We start from the raw sequence: 9,180 nt of genomic DNA on the forward strand, positions 1-9,180 counted from the left end.
GATAGCTCCCAAAGCTGGAGGCGGAGTTGAGTCCCTCAGCACGCGTACACTCACGCTCACACTCACGCTCACACTCGCTCACCCTCTCGCACTGCTGCGCGGTTCACCGAGGAGTTCCAGCCGAATGGCTCCCTCCTTTCCCAGGGCGCCTCCTTGCAGCCAGGCCTCGCCCACCCCCTGCTCCCCCCACCCCCCACCCCACACACACCAGGGAGGAAGCGCACTGACTTGGCTTCTGTTTAGATTTCTCCTGAGTGCTTAGGGGTTACATGGGACGATCATCACTCCTGCCTCGGCGGCTGCTGGGCTCGGACAGCACACCCCGCAGGTTCTGGAACCTTCTCTGAAGCTCATGTTAGCCCATGTCCATAAATTGACAGATGAAACCAGCTGGTTTCTCGGACAGAAAGCTCCATTTGTCAACTGGTGCGCAAGAGGGAAGTGACGGGAGGATGTTTTCCCTCGTGGGGCACAAAATCTGCAGCTCTGTGTTATTTTGGCAAGAAATACATTTGAGGCACATAAAATGCAAAAATACTGAGCAGAGAAATGAATAAAACTTTTAAAAATGTTTTGCCTGACCTTTTGTGAACAGGCGAGGTCACAGTCGGCGCCCCCGTGAGCGTCAGACTGGCCTGGGAACAGCAGCCACCTCCCAAGCTCAGCAAAGCCTTGCTGGCTTCGAAGGTTAAGACACCAGGTCCGGGCCCAGGCCTTTGTACACCAGGGATCCCACACGGACAAGGGAGGGGTCCGCACCGCGTCGGCACCTGGCGGGACCGCACACATCACGCATCCCATGACTTTGGGCACTTTTCTAGGAAAGAATTCATAGACTCAATTTTTTAATTTTAAATTTTTGCTGCTACAAAGCCCTCACCCTCCCCCCCCCTCCCCGCCCCTCGGAGAAATGAAGGAGGGGACAGAGTTGTGCTGAGCTCTGGGTGGTTGCAGCACCCGAGAGCTCATCGCTGGAAACGTGAGCTCAACATGAGAAGACTGGGCGCCAGCACCTCACAGGGCGATGCTGCCCTAGAAGCTCTGGCTCTCACGTGTACCAGTAACGTGTCTACATGGTAATAAGTTGGCTGTTTTCATCAAATGCATAATCATTATTGTAAAATGCTCACAACCCAGAAAAAAAATTTAGCACCTACAGCCTCATTGGTCACAGTCAATAAAAGTGACTTCCATTTTCCATTGATTTGCATATTTAGCTGCAGAAAAGTAAGAAGGAGATTGAGACTGTTAAGCATAAAATTATGTTAGGAGAAGTTCACTGGGAAGAGACGAATGAGAATGCATGGCCTACCCTCCCCCGCCTTAGGGACCCACCCGGGTGCACTGGGTGTCACCAGCACTGACAGGGACAAGGAGGATGGCAGGTGGAGCCCTTAGTCTCAAGGAGTGTCCAGCCCAGAAGGGGAAACGAGGGCCTGACACCGGACTGAGGGGGAGCTGCCTGGCCTGGAGGGAGAGAAAACGGGAGCACGGCTGAGCACTGGCTGCTCCCCGAGTCCACACACGTGGGCACACCCAGCCACAGACACCCTCACACACGTGAGGACCGGGTTAAGCACGGCCTGGGTCAGTCACGGGGCAGGGGGCACACAAGCCACGTCCCAAAGTTAACAGTTCTCTCTCCGAGATGGTGACCATGGGGCGAGGACAGGACTATGGACAGGCGGGCGGAGTTCGGCAGGAGGGGCCATGAGACAGCCTAGGGCTCAGGTGGGCAACTCCACAATGATAACAAGACCAGAGCCCACGCATCACCCACTTTCACACGGCCCCTGAGCACCCCAGGAGCTGAGCAACGGCGGTTTACATTGTCAAATTTCTGTCTGTGTGGGTTTTTATTGTTTCAGCTGGGATTCATCGTGTGGTTTTTAGATGCCTGTCTCTAAGTGGACTCACAAACCTAAGCCAAGTTGAAACAAATGGCCTTAATTAAACATTCGCTCTGCCCCAGTTCGTAGCCTGCGAGGGATGCAGCCAGATGCAAAGCAAGACAAGAGCGTCGGGACATCTCCAGAGGAAGACACGGTGAACTCTTCCCGAAAAAGCCCCACCGTGTCCACGGGCAGAAACGTGAGGCTGGAGGCTCAGCTCACACCACGGACAAACATGAACTCAAACCATTCCCAAGCCCTAAGTGAGAGCTAAGACTACAAAACTGTTAAACAAAAACACAGGGGGAAAAGCTTCATGACATTGGGCTGGGCAGTGACTTCTCGGATATGATACCAAAAGCACAAGCAATGGGAGAAAAAATAAATAAACTAGATTGCCTCAAAATTAAAAACTCCTGTGCACTGAGGAACACAATCAACAGAGGGAAAGGGCAATCCACACAATATTTGCAAGTGGTACGCCTGATAGAAGGCTAATACCTGGAATATACAAAGAACTCCTAAAATTCCACAACAACAAAAAAGAAAAACAAATATCCTTCATTTTAAAATGGGCAAAGAACTCGAATATAAATTTTTGCAAAGAAGTTATAAAAATAGGCAATAAGCACATGAAAAGATGCTCAACTTCACTAACCATTAGTGAAATGAAAATCAAAACCATAATGAAACATAATGACTTCACACCCATTAGGATGGCTATTATTAGAACAACCAGAGTCCTGGTGCACGAAATTCGTGCATGGGTAGGGTCCCTGTCCGGCGATCATGGCTGATCAGGGCCTGGCGGCTGCCAGCCAGTGCCTCCCTTCCCCCGCTGCTGGCAGGGCCTTCCTTCGCTCCACGCTGCCCCCTGGTGGTCAGCACAGGTCATAGTGAGCGATCGAACTCCTGATCTCCAGGTCAAACTCCTGAGGGGACACTTTGCATATTAGCCTTTTATATATAGACATAACAATAAAAACAAAACAAGACAACAACACAGAGAGTGTTGGCAAGGATGTGGAGAAATTGGAATCCTTGTGCACTGTTGGTGCGAATGTAAGATGGCGTACCACTATGGAAGACAGAATGGTGGTTCTTCAAAAAATTAAACACAGAGCTGCCACGTGACCCAGCAATCACAGGGTATACAGCCCAAAGAAGTGAAAGCAGGGAATTAAATAGATATCTGTACACCCATGTTCATAGCAGCACCATTCACAACAGCCAAAAAGTGAGAGGAAACAACCCAATGTCCATCCACAGATGACTATGATACCATTGTAATTAGTTATTAATAACAGGAGAGGAGCAAAACGGAGGCCAGACATTATAACCTGGCCATTTGGGCAGCTTCACCAGGAAGCTGCAATTTCACACTCCCCAGGGAACCACTGGCCTGTTTCCTGAAAATTATGGTGAAAGGACTGGACAAAGGGGAAGCTGGGTGCATATGCACTGAGTCAGGGTGACCTAAGGGAAGGTGCTTGTCAATCAAACCTGGGAACAGAGATAACTGTCAATCAAACCATGGAACAGAGAGTAGGCAGGACCACTGCAAGCCCACGAAAATCTGGAGATACATAATCTGCTAAACAAAGGAGCTCACTCTCTTAGCTCTGAGCTCACTCTTGGCTCTAGTTTCTTTGGCTTTGCTCCGGCCCGTGTTTCCGCCATAGCCATGGCCAAGTGGAGCCCGTATGGAACGGACTGGTGGACTGCAGCTGGGAACCCAAGCTAAGCTAGCCTGATGCTCCCACATCGAGCGGGAGCTCTGGGCTCGGGCTCTGACACTAGCTCTGTGAAGCAACAGCTACGCTTCTTCCTTGCGGGGACAAAGGGAGATGGGTACCTTGGAAACTCAGGGGTTTGATAGCTCTCATCCACTTACGGGGGCTCCAGAAATTCTTATTCCAGCAGTACCCCCCAAAACCCCAATTCCACCAATAATAACTGGGTAAGTAAAATGTGGTCCATCCATACAGTGGAATACTATTCAGCCTTAAAAAGGAAGGATGTTATGCTAAGTGAAATAAGCCAGACACAAAAAGACAAATACCGCATGGTTCTACTTAGATGAGGTACCTAAGATGGTGAGATTTATGGAGACAAAAAGTAGAATGGTGTTTGCCAGGGAGTGAGAGGAAGGGAAATTACTTAATGGGTACAGTTTTAGTTGCAGGAGATGAAAAAGTCCTGTAGGTAGACGGTGGTGATGGTTACACAACAATGTGAATGAGGTTAATAACATTTAAGTATACACTTAAAAATAGCTAAAATGATAAATTATGTGATATATCTATATATATAAGACAACTATTTTAAAAATTAAGTGCCTAAACATAACAACATATATATTTTCATAATAAAAATGTTAAGCTTTATAGCTCATTAAATTCTTTATAGTTACATCAAGTTAGCATTAAACTGTACTTCACTGAAACAAAAAAATTAATAGAAATAATGCACTATGTCAACCTCTTTGTATTAGATATCTTTAAAGTGAAGTTTAGGAATAACCTAAATGTCTATTTCTATTAGAGTTGTGATTTTAAGCTGAGATGTTAAATAATTTAAGTTTGAAAACCAGTATTAGGATGTGTGAGTGGACTTTATTTGTTATAAGCTTAATAATATACTAGCTAAAGAAGAGTAATTTACCTGTTGGAGACGTTTGGCTTGTGTTGTAAATACCGTGCCAGGTACTTAAAATGCGGAAAAAGAAAAATGCACACATTAAATTATAGCTGAACTTAAAATGTTAAAGGAAATCACCTTTAATTAAGGGCTGATCAACAACAATCAACCTGGGGCTAGGGAATCTCCCAGCTTGCCAGCCTGAGCTTGACTAACCAGCTGAACTTGCTTCCAAACAGTAAGATGAGATGTGGTGAGGGAAGGGTGAGGTAGGACTAGCAGGGGCTGATTACGAGGCAGTACTGGGAATAAAACGTGTGTGAAATCTGAATGCCTCACAGGTATCCACCCTAAGGGGTCTCTTATCGGCACTGCCAAGAGAACACATCCCATTCACCGTGTGCTTCCGGAGTGAGGGGCCGCTCAGTGGGCACAGCCGTGTGACAATCCAGACGTGGGCCAAGGGAGCCCTGCTGGTCCTGCCCAGGCCTGTGCCTGAGGGTGGGCAGAGAGCCTGTGCCAGGACTCATAAGACTGTGAGGAAGGAAGTCAGGCCCATCCCATGAGAACAGGGAGGAAATGGCTGCTCTTCAAGCAAAACAGAAATTACCAAAATCACTCCTGGAAGAACTGGAACATTTGAATAGTTCAACTTCCATATTAGAAATTAAAAAGCTGATTAAAGACCTACCTTTGGGAAAATTCAGTCCAATTGAATTTTATTTACTTTTTAAATAGATATTTCAATTTTTTTGTAAATATTTTTAGACAACAGGAAAAGGTGGAAAGCATCCTTTAACTTATGAAAACATAACTTCATAAATTAGCATATGAAAATGATGCTACTTTGCCCAGTTCAGTGGTTGAGCATCGACCTATGAACCAGGAGGTCATGGTTTGATGCTTGGGTTGCGGGCTGGATCCCAGTGTGGGGTGTGCAGAAGGCAGCTGATCAATGATTCTCTTATCATTGATGTTTCTATCTTTCTCTCCCTCTCCCTGCCTCTCTGGAATCAATAAAAATATTTTAAAAAAGAAAATGATGCTACTTCAAGTAAGCCTATAGATGCAAACACAGTGGATAAAATAGTAGCAAAATGACTCTACCAATGTAACAAATGTGTGTCAATGTATCCAGTTGATAGATCCTCTCTTATTAGGCCCACTGGTATTTATTCTTTTAATTTTGCTTTGGCCCCTGTCTCATGCGCTGTTTTACTAGTTTTTTGCAGAACAGAATGCAGGCGTTCGCCAACCAGAAGGTGGAAGAGATCTATCTGGCCTTGAATTCAGAACCTAGAGACACCTATGTCACTGGAATCTTTGAGACCCCGGGTAGATGCCCCTGACGACGCCCCCTCTCAGCAGGAAGTAGCTATGGAAGATGGACCCTTGCCCCCTGACCTTGCCTGGACTCTTAATTTTTTTATTATTACCAAAAGCCTGAATGATAAATCCTCTCTTCCCGCAACTGGTGGGCAGAGTATGATGTAACCTGCAGCCCGGAAATACCTGAGTGACTAACCAGGTACCTTATATGGACTATACATTGGACCACCAATCCACACCTGCCAAATACCCTAAGCCCTTGTTCCTATATGGACAATGCAGTAAGCCGCCAATCAGTGTGCGCCGAGTACACTAAGCCCCCCACCCCTTCCCATTCCGCCCCTCAAAAGGCCTGCCCACCCCTGCACGTGCTGCTGTCCTCCTCTTGCAAGACAGCCCGGCAGATCCTTCTCCTCTAATAAAGCCTATAGTCCTGGTTTTCGGCCTTTGTCTGATCTTTCACCAGTCATCTACACCACCACCAACCAGGGTCTGCTCAGCAGTGCAAGGATGGTTCAAGAGCAGAATGCTGATCAGCATTAAGAAGAAAAATTCACGAAAGAAGAAAGATGCAGAGAGCCTACACTAAGCAATCAGAGAACAAATGCCCTTTATCTACTCAGTCTGCTCCTGGGAGGTCTGAGGGAGTCTGAGCCAGGGGTGAACAGTGGTGGCGAGTGCCAGGAGCATGGGGACGGCTTGCTGAGGTGTCAGATCCATCGTGCGACAGGCTGGGAAACTTCAGGGCCACAGAGAACATTGTGTTGGTGGAGGGACTGAAAGGTGGGGAAGGTCTTGCTCTTGGTTGTGACGGTTTGACTGCAGGTCACAGACACCCAACTCAAACTGTCAGATGTGGACAGGGAACTTACTAGAAGGGTGACTATGGGCAGCTGAGCTCAGGGACATCTGCCACCAGACTCCAGTCTCAGCCCTCCTCTCTGCTCCTCTCTGGGACTGGATGGCATCCTCCTTGTGCCCCTGCCAGCCACTGTTCTAGTCCATGGGCAGGGACCTGGGCCGTCTCTGAAAACGTCTCATCCTCCCGCCCAGGTGCATGGCAGGTGCTGCAGCCACAGATCCACACCCTTGGGGAAGGCCTGAAGGGCCTGTCTTGGCCCCGCACCCATCCTGGTCAGAGGTCAGAGCCAGGCTGTCCCAGGGACAGGAGCTGACCAGCTCAGTTCAGCCCTCTCCCCATTCCCTGATCTTCTCCTGGCTCCTCAGAGGAGGTGGCAAACAGCATCCAGGCACACTGGGCTGAGATCGCATTAGCCAAGGTTATGCTGGGGCCTCGAGGAGACGGGATGTTTCACATCTGTATTTGAGGGTCACAATAACAGTAAAAATTAACAAAATAGCTCTGAGGGTCGTGGGTGTTTACAATGATTTTAATACTCCCGCCCACTTGGTGGAGGAAGTGCTGTGACAGCCTCTATTTCACAGATGGGGAAACTGAGGCAGAATTTGCCCACAGACAAATAGCCACCCAGGTAAGCATGCTCTGGGGTGCTCCTAACCCCGCACCTGTCTACTCACCTGTGACAGGTAAGAACAGTGCAGTGTGTTTGGGAGAGGCTCGCTGTCCCCAGGCCCCGCCTCCTCACCACCATATTCTTCTGGGTGTGTCTGTGAGAGCGGGGCTGTGCAGGCCCATGGGTGCAGCAGGAGGAGGAACAGGAGAGTTGGATCCTAGGTGGCGAGGGTCTTGGGTCTGCAGGCCGTGGGCCCTCTCCCAGGTCTTCAGGTCTCAAAATACTGGGACAAGGAGCCAGGCCTGGAGGCAAACTGGTGCCGGCCACAGGGGGCACTTCTAGGTGGGGGGTTGAGAGGGGGGGGGCATGCTGACAGTGACCCCTGCTCTGGTTCCACTCAGACTCACCTGCTTGCTGGAACACTTCCTCCAAAGGCCCCCAAAGCACAGCCACACCCCACGGCCTGTGAGCCCCAGTGTCCCCAAGCCCACCCGTGCCTGAAGGCCAGGCGAGGTGGGCCTGGCGTGAAGGGCTCCTGGCCGTGGGTGTCCAGGGTTTGTTTGAAGGAAGATGACAGCACCAAGGAGGGGAGCGGAGCCCAGGACCTGAGCCCTGGTGTGGAGGCTGAGCCCCGAAGGCATCAGGGCTGGACAGAGAACTGCAGCACCTGTGGCACAGGCGGCACAGGTGGCACGGGGGCATGGGGCCGGGCAGGAGGCCTCTCCCCAGCAGCAGAGTTCTCCCTGATCCGTGCCTGGAGCAGCTGGCGGTCTGGAGGGCATGGGCTGCCCAGGGAAGCAGGGCCCAGGCGGGTGGGGGCGGGGTCTGCTCAGGCCCAGCCCACACTGGGCTTCACTCCACAGGAGAGAAGCCACAGAGACGTGAAGTCCCCCCAGTGGAATCCCCCTGCCCGGAGCAGCTGAAAACCAAGCGCCAAACACCACCCACCGAAGGAAGAGCAGGAACCGGACCCCCAGATGGAAGGGAGGGGAGCGGGAAGAACCACTCCCCCAGCAGGGGAACACCAGCCTCCGCAAAACTCCGAGGCGACCGGGAGGAGTAAAGAGAAAAATAAAACCACAGGGAACCATTCAACGGTCTTTTTCACAAACCCAGGGAAACATAGCACCTACTTGTGAAAACAATTTTTTGAAAGAAAAAGAATACATTCAGGCTACTAGTTTCACACAGTAAAACCCAAGAAACCCTTACCTGGAGGGAACAAGGACTGAGGAGGAGATGAGACAGATGGCAGGTGAATGGGAAGGTAGGCAGGTGGAAATGAGCACGGATGGAAATAAGCAAATAATGTGGAATGAAGGTGTGATGATGACTTTAGGGACATTTGGAGATAAAAACTAGAGACCCACCGGGTGGATAACTGATTTTCCAGCTGAATAAACAAAACAGAGACAATAATCAAAGAAATAATAGAAGAAACTTTCTTGGGCTGGAGATAGATCTCAATCTATTTAACAAAAGAACTTGTTGGGTATCAAACAGAATTAATAAATATTTTATATTCAAGTATAAAATATCAGCAGAAAAAGCACAGAAAGACAGAGTGGCCCAAGAGAGTTCTGGGCAAACACCAGGAGACAATGCAAATGGCCACAGTGTCCCGGCTGCAAACCCAGGCTTCTGTGCACAGCCAGGTCATCGCAGGGTGACCTGCTGCACGTCAGCTACACGGGGACCAGAAACTGTACTAAGAACATTTCCTCCCTGAAAAACCAACTCAAACAATTATCCAGCAATCAGGGGTGACACAAAATAAAGACCCACAAACGAGGGATGGTTGGATGGGGGATGGGGGAAGAGAGGTGAAACTAGAGTTAAGTCCA

Source organism: Myotis myotis, unplaced genomic scaffold (assembly GCF_014108235.1).
Source record: "Myotis myotis isolate mMyoMyo1 unplaced genomic scaffold, mMyoMyo1.p scaffold_m19_p_2, whole genome shotgun sequence".
Taxonomy (NCBI): Eukaryota; Metazoa; Chordata; class Mammalia; order Chiroptera; family Vespertilionidae; genus Myotis; species Myotis myotis.